The 12,037-nt window shown below is 43.3% G+C and overlaps 1 protein-coding gene across 1 annotated transcript in view; it reads right to left on the bottom strand.

Moving 5' to 3' along the window:
• The window catches only part of NALCN (sodium leak channel, non-selective), a 349,157-nt gene that overhangs the window by 119,635 nt on the left and 217,485 nt on the right, over positions 1 to 12,037 (bottom strand). The gene's annotated exons all lie outside the window — the stretch shown is intronic.

The following is a 12,037-nucleotide window of genomic DNA, read 5'->3' on the forward strand; positions in this document are numbered from 1 at the left end:
CCTGAGTTCAAGAGTAAGAGAGAGAATGCTTGTGCCGCCACAAAGAGACAGCAGAGTTCTGTTTGGTGATTAGTTTGTCTTAGTTTATGAATCGTTGTTCCTGAATAAAGAAATACAGCTTCCCTGCCCAGCTGTTGTCTCTGCGTCTCTGTTCACCACCGCGAAGCCAACCCAGCCAGCTCGAGCCGTTCGAAATTTTAACAACACTTGAGCATGGTGACATCGGCGCTCAACCAGGTATGCCACTGCCCGGCCACTGAGAACTTGGAGGAGAGGTAGAGAGAGGGAGAGATAGGTGCGGTTTCTCTGCCTCTCTAGTCACTGGAATCAGTTGTCTCTGCTACCCCTCACAGCCTGTTCCAGTGAGCATCCAGCAGCAAACATTTTTTCTTTCCCATACACCTCTCTGGAGAGCTTTTTCTAGGTGAGCAGAAGGTGTTATGTTTAATGATTTTCCTCACACCAGGCAGATGGCAGGCTACTTAAGGGCAGAGAGGCTAGGTTATTCCGTTACAGGCAACCAGTTGCTGATTGGATAGATATGTCAGACGCTGCCAGCTGAGGAGTGTATATATAACACCATGCTCACCGCCATGAACATCACAATCCAGACTCAAGTCTATATGGACTGGCGGCCTGGTAGAGCAGGATGCAGTACCTGTAACTCTCTGCTAAAAACGCTCTCTCTGTTCATCTGGAACGGATGTCCAGTTGCTGCTGGACAACTGCTAGAACATCAGTACTTTTCTCTGTGGAATATTACATATATATTACAAATGAATTTTTTTTAAAAAAAGCATTAGCCAAACACATGGAAACAACCTTGGTGCCTAACGACAGATAAAGAAGTTTTGGGATATCAATTCAATAAGCTGCCTTGTAATCAAAATGATATGGCCTTATTATTTGGAACAAAATGGGTGGAATTGGAGGCAATGATGCTCAGGCAACTACACAAACAGGTGAAAGACCAGTGCAGGGTGAAGTTTTCCTGTGTGGGAGAGACAGCACTAAAGCAAATGAACTTGGGGAGAAAGGGAAAAAGATGGATTCTCAGACTTTGTGAGAACCGTGTCAGTTACTGGGGTGGAGGGGGGTATGAGGACACAGAACTCTCGTGGAGGGTGTGGTGACTGACACCTTGTATGGGTGTGAGATTACACCTGAAGTTTTGTAAAACCCTGTTAAGTCACTGATAAAAAAAATTATGGGATATGTGCTCAATGGAATACTAATCTGCTGTTAAAAAGATGATCCAGGTTCATGTCCCCAGTCCCCACCTACAGGAGGGAAGTTGAGTGGTGCTACTGTCCTCTCTCACTCTCCCTCTCGTCTTTCACCTGGAGGCGGAGTAACGCAGGTAACCAAGGCTCTGTGCTAATCCTAGTGACAAAAGTGATAAAAGAATAAGGTGATTGTATCTTTTGGGGGAAAATGGAGGGAATTTGAGGTGATGCTACTAATTGAAAAGAGAGGTGAGAGACAACTCCTGGGTGGTTTCACTCATATGTGAAAGACAAAGAAAGAAAGCAAACAACTTACAAAACATTATCCAAACAGTCTCTTAGACTATGTGAGAATTATAGTAGTAATGGGGGAGGTTGCACAAGATTTTTTGTGCCTGGTATGCTGAGTGATAAACACATCAATATGGGTGTGAGATCATAGCCCTGGCATTCATAAAAATTTTGTAAAGCACTGCTAAATCACTACATGGAAAACTATTATGAAAAATGTGTGAAGCAACTGGAGAAATAGCCCAGCCGACAGAGCATAGGACTTGCATGCTTAAAGTTGCCAGTCTGGTGCTCAGTGTTCCATGGGCTGAAATGGTGTTTTGTCTTTGTTTTTCTTTTTTCTTTTGCCTCCAGGCTGACCACTGGGGTTGGTTCTTGTTGGTATGCATGAGACCCCTTCTGTTTCATTTGGTTTAAATCCCCCCTGCTTAACACTATTCTATTTACATAACCACTTCATTCTATTTACATAACCACTGTTAACAAGTTCCACCCTCCCTCCAGGGCATTGGTGGTTCAGTGATAGGATTCTCGCCTGCTCTGCCCCCTGTTTGTCACACTCTGATTTTCACCAGTCACTTTTCTCTCCACCCTCTCTATGTCACATCCTGTTTCCACCCTACTTGGCAAGTATATATAAAGACAGCATTGTGAGTTTTACTGTACTTTGAGTTTAGCTTAGCTCGTCTTAGATTGTGCTGCGTCCTGCATGAATAAAGAGATACTGCCTACAGCTCAACCATGAGTCCTTGGTCGTCTGTTACCCGCCTGTGAAGCCAGCCCGGCGAAAACAACATAACCCATCAAAAAACAACAGGTTCTGGCACTATGAATCCACTGCTCCGGGCAGCTATTCTTCCATTTTTCTTTGGTAGGACAGACAGAAATTGAGAAGGGAGAGGAAGACAGGGAGGGAGAGGGAAATAAAATAAAGGGTGTTGACTGGATTCACTGTCATGAGTCACGAGCCTCAGCATTTGCAAGTAACACGTGTACACTTAAATTTTGCCACTTCTCAATTATGCAGCCAACCTTCTTTAATTTGTCATTATCTAGATTCATATAATATTTACATGTGGTGTAGACTGACATCCAACCATGCATTGAAAAATCATTTCACTGGGGGTTCATGGTTTGCAGTACAGTTGTTGATGCACAGGTACAGTTTCTCATTTCCCCATGATAGGTGTCTGCAAAGCACCTTCACTCCCAACTTAAGTCCTTTTCTACCCATCATGTACCAGGACTCCAGAGCACCTCCAGTCACCTCTCACACCCTCCTTTCCCAGAGTCCTTTGCTTTGGTGTAATATGGCAAAATCTGTTCAAGTTTTTAAATCTTTTTTATTGTCTTTATTTATTTTTTGAATAGAGACAGCCAGAAATCAAGAGGGGTAGGGGAGATAGAGAGGGAGAGAGACAGAGAGACACCTGCAGCACTGCTTCACCACTCATGAAGTTTTCCCCGTGTAGGTGGGGTCCAGGGGCTCGAACCTGGGTCCTTGTTCACTTAAATAGGTGCACCACCACCCGGCCCCTCAAGTTTTTCCTTTGTGTTTCCTTCTTGATTCTTCAGTTCTATCTATGAGTGACATCATCCCATAATCATCCTTCTCTTTCTGGCTTATCTCACTTAACACGATTCCTTTAGTGATGCAGTTAAAAGGGAAAGGATTGATGACACATGCCTCTTCATTTACTCTTAAACTTTTTTTTTCTAATTACACACACACACACACACACACACACACACACACACACACACACACACACAGTTGATGTCAGCAGTATTTAGGTGATGCAATGCTTTTAAAAATTCACGTAGACACATTCATGCATTGATTCCTTGCCAGTGTTAACAGGTCAACAATACTACGTCAAACTACTATGCAAGCATCCTAGCAGGTAATAAGCATCTTTTTATGTACTAAAGCCACTTTCTCATTTTATAATCCCTTCATTCTCACTTCCTCAGTGAGGTGACCAAGTGTGGCCATGAGTCTTACATTGTTTCCGGTGCTGACTTTTCTGTGCTCCCAGACTGTATATAAAGCTCTCTCTGGAACTGTTTCTTTCTTTTTTTTTTTTTTTGTAAAAATTTATTTATTTATTTTCCCTTTTGTTGTCCTCGTTTTTCATTGTTGTTGTAGTTATTATTGTTGTCATCGTTGTTGGATAGGACAGAGAGAAACAGAGAGAGGAGGGGAAGACAGAGGGGGGAGAGAAAGATAGACACCTGCAGACCTGCTTCACCGCCTGTGAAGCGACTCCCCCAGGGGAGCCGGGGGCTGGAACCCAGATCCTTACGCCGGTCCTTGCGCTTTGCGCCACCTGCGCTTAACCCACTGCGCTACCGCCCGACTCCCATCTGGAGCTGTTTCTAACACTGACAAAAAGATGTTATGTGTAGGAAGTTGGGCGGTAGGTAGCACAGCGGGTTAAGCACACATGACACAGAGCGCAAGGACCAGCATAAGGAGCCCCCGGCTCCCCACCTACAGGGGAGTCGCTTCACAGGTGGTGAAGCAGGTCTGCAGGTGTCTATCTTTCTCTCCCCCCTCTGTCTTCCCCTCCTCTCTCCATTTCTCTCTGTTCTATCCAATAACAACCACATCAATAACAACAACAATAATAACTACAACAACAATTAAAAAAAAGACAACAAGGGCAACAAAAGGGAAAATAAATAAATAAATAAATAAAAATTAAAAAAAAAAGATGTTATGTGTTGGAAATGTTTTCTCACAGGCCTCTTGAATCTCTTTACTATAATTTTCATGATGACACATTAACATACTGGTGGGAAAAGGACCTTCTAGTCCAGCGGATTTCAAAGCATCCACTGGCAAATTCAGTGTGATTTCTGTCCCAGGGTCATCACAGGTGTTTAACTACTATAATCCCTGGGATTCCTTGTCTATCCTTTTAACTCCACCTATCACACTGCAGGGGAAAAAAAAATCCAGATTCCCGAGCCAAGGAATCTACTCTACTTAAATTTTGTGCACTTAATAGCCACGTTTCCCTTCCATTTATTCATAACTATACTTCTGTGAAGCTCATTTTGTCCTAATATCAATCATCCTGTCCAGTTCTCTGGGCTTCTCCTCTTTCCTTCTAACCCAGACTTAATGCTGGGTTAATATGATCTAGACCAAGGAAAGTTAAGGTTTTATTTATTTATTTATTTATATTTATTTTCCCATTTGTTGCCCTTGTTGTTTTTCATTGTTGTAGTTATTATTGTTGTTGTTGTTTATGTTGATATTGTTGGATTCTTCTTCTAGCGTTTGCCCTTCTTCCGTAGCCAGTCCACAGCGTCAGGTTGAGCCTGATGTAAAGTTTCGAGACCTCCTTTGAATCTGGAGAGGTGGCAGTTGTTGACTATGTGGGTCATAGTCTGTCTGTAGCCGCAGGGGCAGTTTGGGTTGTCTCTGGCTCCCCAGCGATGGAACATAGCGGCGCACCGGCCATGGCCTGTGCGATAGCGATTGAGGAGGGCCCGATCATAACGTGCTAGGTCAAAGCCGGGTTGACGCTCGCAGGGGTCTGTGATGAGATGTTTGTTCTTTACCTCAGCTGACTGCCAGCTCTGTTTCCAAGAGTCTGGAACAGAGAAGTTCAGTGTAGGCGTAGGGGGACCAGATTGGGTGACGAGACATCAAGCGTTGGACAGGGTGGGCGAAGATATCCGCGTATATTGGCAGGTCCGGTCGAGCGTAGACGTGGGAAATGAACTTAGATGATGCCGCATCCCGACAAATATCTGGCGGGGCCATGTTGCTAAGAACTGGCAGCCATGGAACCGGGGTGGAACGGATGGTTCCAGAAATTATCCTTATGGAGGAATATAATTTGGAGTCGACCAAGTGGACATGGGGGCTACGGAACCATCCTGGGGCACAGTATTCTGCAGTGGAATAGCATAATGCCAGAGATGATGATCGTAGTGTGGAAGCGCTCGCGCCCCATGAGGAGCTGGCCAGTCTTGCAATGATGTGATTCCTCGCGCCCACCTTTGCTGCAGTTTTTATGAGATGTTCGTGAAATGACAGGGTGCGATCGAGAGTAACGCCAAGATAGACTGGCTGGGCTTCATGCCGGATTCTCGTATCGCCAAGCTGCACATTAAGCTCATGCGAGGCCGAGGCATGGTGTAGATGGAAAACAGATGATACCGTTTTTGCAGTGCTAGGGATTAGTCGCCATTTTTTACAGTCATCAGATATCAGAGACATGTCTTTCGTGAGTGTTTCCTCGAGGATGTCGAATTTTGATGCCTGAGTTGCACAGCAGATGTCATATTGTTGGATAAGACAGAAAGAAATGGAGAGAGGAGGGGAAGACAGAGATAGGGAGAGAAAGACAGACACCTGCAGACCTGCTTCACCGCCTGTGAAGTGACTTCCCTGCAGGTGGGGAGCCGGGGGCTTGAACCAGGATCCTTATGCTGGTCCTTGTGTTTTGTACCACCTGTGCTTAACCTGCTGTGCTACCGCCCGACTCCCGTTAAGGTTTTTTTTAAGGTCACTTTTACAAGGAAGTAGCTTTCGGTGTCTCCATAGCTGCACATCTTACTTTGCATGGTCTCTAACTTTGCACCCTCTCCAATACCTGCCTTCTCTCTAACGCCTGCCCTCCCTCCCATAGAACATTTTTCTTTTTGCTGAAGCTTACTTTTTTCTTGTTTTTCATACAAAGCTTAAAGATATCCCTTTAGCTGAAATGTCCCCTCTATTCTTTCTTTTCTCTGCTGTGAACTTTATGAATAATTTGTTTTTTAATTACTTTCAAGTGTACCATGAAAGCACAGTGGGCATCTGGTCAACTCACTGTGATCTGGTGTTTTTGTTTTTTGTTTTTTCTCACTTATAGTCACACTCTCCTACGTTGCTCTGCAGATTGCAGTTGAAAACAATTTCTTTGTTTTTTAACAATTTTATTTTTATATATATATATAGGTCAATAAAAAGTCAAATGTAATCAAAGCAATGTAAGATTGGATATCCTCAATGCAGATGCACTTTTAAATGCATTCTACAGAATTGAGTTATTTAATTTACACTTTAGAATGCCCCCCTTTTTTCTGTCAGCAAAATAGGAAGATTCTCAGAAAACTACCACAGAAACAAAGCCTTGGGACAGCTGCAGTGTGCGAGCTTGCACCATGGGCTACAGAGCCATTTGGATTTGGAACTTCTCTTTGCTAGTGTCTATGCAAGAAACTCTCTCATGAGCAGAGATGGTGTACAAAAGCATTAGCTACAACATTCTAGGAGTAAAACATTGGGAAATAACTTACACAGCAAACAGAATGGCACCTTAGAAAGCTTCCATGTCTTAGCAATCAAGGGACTACCCTATTTGCATGAGACTGACATACAGTTTTATACACAGTCATATGCTAGCGACCAAATGAGCTTTAAACATATGAAGAGAGTTTTCAGAAATCACAGTGGGCAGAACACTTAACTGAGGATGCAAGCAGAATGTCATGCGACTTAATCATAACACTGCTTCTACTAAGGACTGAGGGGCCTAGGACCAAACGCCAGGTGGCCTCAACACTAGCACGGGCATAGCAGGGATTCCTCCACCAGAAATCCACCCCCTAGACAACCACCAAGGACAGATCTTCTCCAACTACAACAGGAACATGAATCCTAAAATGAATGCTCGCACATATTTCAGATATCTGAAATTGAAAACACGATCATCTTTCTAAAAAATACTTCCACTGCCAAGCTTACTGCTAGCGACCCAGAGGGCATGACTTGGGCAGATGCCCTCACGTGGTGGTCGGAGGATCAAACCTACATCCTCCTGGATGGGAACTGTTAGCTCTGCTATGTGAGCTCCTGCCCATACCATTCGCAACAGCCATCACTGGATTCATCCATTTTGATTTTTTTATTTATAAAAAGGAAACATTGACTAAACCATAGGATAAGAGGGGGACAACTCCACACAATTCCCACCACCAGAACTCTGTAGCCCATCCCCTCCCCTGATAGCTTTCCTATTCTTTAACCCTCTGGGAGTATGGACCCAGGGTCATTGTGGGATGCAGGAGGAGGAAGGTCTGGCTTCTGTAATTGCTTCCCAGCTGAACATGGGCGTTGGCTGGTTGATCCATACTCCCAGCTAGTCTCTCTCTTTCCCTAGTGGGGAAGGGCTCTGGGGAAGCAGAGCTCCAAGGCACATTGGTGGGGTTGTCTGAAGTCTGGTTGGCATCATGCTAACATCTGGAACCTGGTGGCTGAAAAGAGAGTTAACATACAAAGCCAAACAAATTGTTGACCAATCATGGACCTAAAGGCTGGAATAGTGCAGATGAAGAGTTGAGGGGTCCTCCACTTTGTAGATAACTAGTAGATATAATTTAGTTATATTCCAAAGGGTCTGTGCTATACTAGTTTATTTTTTTTTCCTTTTTCTTTTTTTTCTCCTGAGCCTGAAATCTGCTATGTAGGTGGATCCAAGTTATTGTCTGGGGAGATGATATCATGTCTAGAAAAAGGACCAGCAAGCTGCATCAGGGAAGAGAGTAGCTCCCTAATATGGGAAAGGTGTATTAGTATTGTTGACTGTAAACTCCATCAATTTGATGTGATCTGGGGCCCATATTCAGCTTAGGAGCCTATTGTCCAGAGATGTCAGGCATGGAATGTCAACCCTTCACCCTCATCCATTTTGATTTTGCAATAGTAGGCTACAAGAGTGTAAGATTACAGGGACCACAGTTGTACAACACACCCATCACCAAAGTTCTGTGTCTCTACCCTTTCACCTCCCAAAGTGAACTAACTACCAGAGTTCCAGAGTTCTCACAAGTCTCAGAAACACTTCAGTTGCCTATATATATATATAAATATATATATATATATATATATATATATATATATATATATATATATATTTACGAGTTCATGTGTATTAGTTCTCTAGATTCTACAGGTGAATAAAACCACCCCATAGTCATCTTTCATCTATTTTGCTAAGCATAATCACCTACGGGACACAATATTATTTTTTGGACAAATGTCATTTTGTAATGGACATACATATGTGTGGTCGACAATGGAATTTTGCTGATTTTTAAGAAACAGATGTATTCTCACAGCACTGAGGCTGGGACACAGCTAGTGATCTATGTACTAAGTTGAATTGCTGAGTCTCTTCTCGGTGCTACAAAAGAGCCATGATTCAGTGTGTTTAAAAGTATAGTGTGTAGGTGTGTTAAATTTTATGATAATAAGACTGGCAAATGAATTCGTACCAAATTCACCATCATCACTTTCAGGGAGGAAGTATATATGGAACAGATATGAGATATGAATGATATTTATGGTGATAAAAATACTTCACTTCTATAAATCAAAAATATCTAGACTAACTTATAACAGTTTTTTAAATTTATTTCCCCGTTTGTTGGCCTTGTTTTATCATTGTAATTATCATTGATGTTGTTATTGCTGTTGTTGGATAGGACTGACAGAAATGGAGAGAGGAGGGGAAGACAGAGAGGGGGAAAGAAAGACAGATACCTGCAGACCTGCTTCACCATCTGTGAAGTGACTCCCCTACAGGTGGGGAGCTGGGAGTTCGAACTGGGATCCTTCTTCTGGTCCGTGTGCTTTGTGTCACATGTTCTTAAACTGCTACACTGCTGCTCAACTCCCTAGTTCTTTTTTTGTTTTTTAGTACTGATTTATCTAGAGCTTTACATGCATACACTGTCTTATTTAATCTTACCAGAGCTTAATGTTGGAGAAAGCTGTCATTTCTTATTACTGTAGCCAAAGGATCTTCCAGCTGGAGGCTGGTGAAATAGCCCACTTGGAAAGTGTAATGATTTGCTGTATGTAACCCGGGTCGAGCTCTTCCCACACTGCACTGGAGGAAGTTTCAGTTCCCTCTCCCTCTCCCTCTCCCTCTCCCTCTCCCTCTCCCTCTCCCTCTCCCTCTCCCTCTCCCTCTCCCTCTCCCTCTTCCCTCTGTCTCTATCTAAAATGTACAAGCACAGCTCACATGCACATAGAAAGTAAATGTGCTGGGCATCTTATCTTCACTTTCAACTACCACCAAGGTCAACAAACTTGCCCATTTCTCCAGAATGACATTTCTGTGGGACAGCAGAGTGAGACAGCATCTGAATGCAGATTCCTGAACTTGAAGTTCATCTTCTTACACCCCACCACACTTGTTAAACACCATTCGTCAACATGCAAACTTTCCCACTCTCACTAGAAGAAAAGAAAGAGAAGGAGGAGGAGGAGGAGGAGAAACAGCACAATTCCTATTTTGGGTTTAAAATTGAAAACTACTTTTGGAAAATGCCAAGTGTTTTGGTCAGTAGAATAAAGAGTGTATGTCTATGTTCATAGCTGCACGGTTTGTAATAGCCGAAAACCTGGAAGCAACCCAGGTGCCCAACAACAAAGGAATGGCTGAGTAAGTTGTGGTCTACAGGCACAATGGAGTACTACTCAGCTCTTAAGAATAATGAAGTCACTTTCTTCACCTCATCTTGGATGGAGCTTGAAGGAATCATGTGAAGTGAGATCAGCCAGAAAGAGAAGGATGAATATGGGATGATCCCACTCATGGACAGAAGATGAGAAATAAGAGCAGGAGAAGAAACACAAAGAAGAATTTACACTGGAGTTGGTGTATTGTACCAAAGTAAAGGACTCTGGGGAAGGGGGAGCTTCCAGCTCTTGGTACGTGATGATGGAGGAGGACCGAGGCTGGGGGTAAGACTGCTTTGCAGGAAACTGAGAGACTTTACACGTGGACCAACAACTGTATTTACTGTTGACTGTAAACCATTAATTACCCCAAGAAAAAAAAGAATTAAAATAAAGAATAAAGAGGTGGGGCTAGCTATGGGCTTCTCAGCCACGCTCTGTGGATTCCTAAAGACATAAGTAAATCTCAGAAGACACTGAAAATGCCTACATGTTGCATTATACTTTATCCTACCAAGAAAAAGGTAGACTGCCTGGGAGCCCTGCGTACCTGATGGAATATTTTATCTTATTACACTAGCAATCCTTGTAGAAGTTGAGCAGAAAGAAAGAATTACTTGGCTAAGTATTTTAGTGGACTAGATCCCTTATCATCCTGCTTGGACTAAAAATGTGAGTCTTCAACTTGAGGATAAAATCCAAATCCTACTAACTACCTACAAAATGGAGACCCCCCCCCCCAACTCTTCATCTGCACTACTCCAGCCTTTAGGTTCATGAATAGTCAACAGTTTGTTTGGCTTTATATGTTAACTCTTCTTTCAGCCACCAGGTTCCAGATGATACCGTGATGCCAGCTGGACTTCCCTGGGCAGACGACCCCACCAATGGGTCCTGGAGCTCCACTTCCCCAGAGCCCTGCCCCACTAGGGAAAGAGAGAGAGGCAGGTTGAGAGTGTGGCTTGACCTGTCAACGCCCATGTTCAGCAGGGAAGCAATTACAGAAGCCAGACCTTCCACCTTCTGCACCCATAATGACCTTGGGTCCATACTCCCAGAGGGATAAAGAATAGGAAAGCTATCAGGGGAGGGGATGGGCTACAGAGTTCTGATGGTGGGAATTGTGTGGAGTTGTGCCCCTCTTATCCTATGGTTTAGCCAGTATATATATTCCAAGTCCACACGTGGAAAACCTGCAATGAGGATGTCAACAGAGATGCTGCTTTAGTCAAAAAGCAATTGATAAGATTCTTCCCAGATACCCATGAGCTCCGTCAGATCTCTTCTGCATTTAACTCACTGTCAGCAGTCTGTAGGCAATAACCTTATTTTAAAGGACTTGGAACACATATTTGGTGCTGAGTAAGTAGCTGAACTTATGAGGGAATAGATGGGTCTATGGATGGATGAGTTAAGGAAGGATGAAAGGATGACACAGACTTAGACAGGTTCTAGGAGGGAGGCAGAGAAGATTTCAGGATCCAAGTATGAAACACCAGGACAACCAGATTTGGTGCTGGCAACCCAGCCTCCATGGTCACTGCTCTATGCAATTTGTCTTCAAATGTTTCTCTCGCTATATATATATATATATTTTTTTCTTTATTGCTGGCAGAGCTATTACTGGAGGTCAGTGCCTGTATGCTGAACTCAGTCCTCCTGGTGTCCAATTTTTTGTTCTTATTTGATAGGGCAGAGAATTATTGAGAACCTTTTTCCCCTGCAGGTTTCAGAGATGAGTCCCCAAGTGGTGCTGCAGCTCAGGACTCTTCTGATGGCTAGACAGAAATGTTTGAACTGAGGACATCATAGCCTATAGCAAAGGCACCCCCAGACATGTGTGGAGGAACATGACTTTGTTTTGAAAGTCTTCGCCTAATAGAAAATACCACCTCTAATACATGCGGTTTCTCAAGCACTGAACTGATGTTTTATTTAGAGATGGAAAAACTCTTAAAGGGCATATGCAATTTGTTTTGTTTTAGTGGATCTTGGGCACTTAGGATGGATCAGTTACATATATATATATTTTTCCCCCCAATACTTTGCA

The sequence above is a fragment of the Erinaceus europaeus genome, chromosome 5 (genome assembly GCF_950295315.1).
Source record: "Erinaceus europaeus chromosome 5, mEriEur2.1, whole genome shotgun sequence".
NCBI classification, from domain to species: Eukaryota; Metazoa; Chordata; class Mammalia; order Eulipotyphla; family Erinaceidae; genus Erinaceus; species Erinaceus europaeus.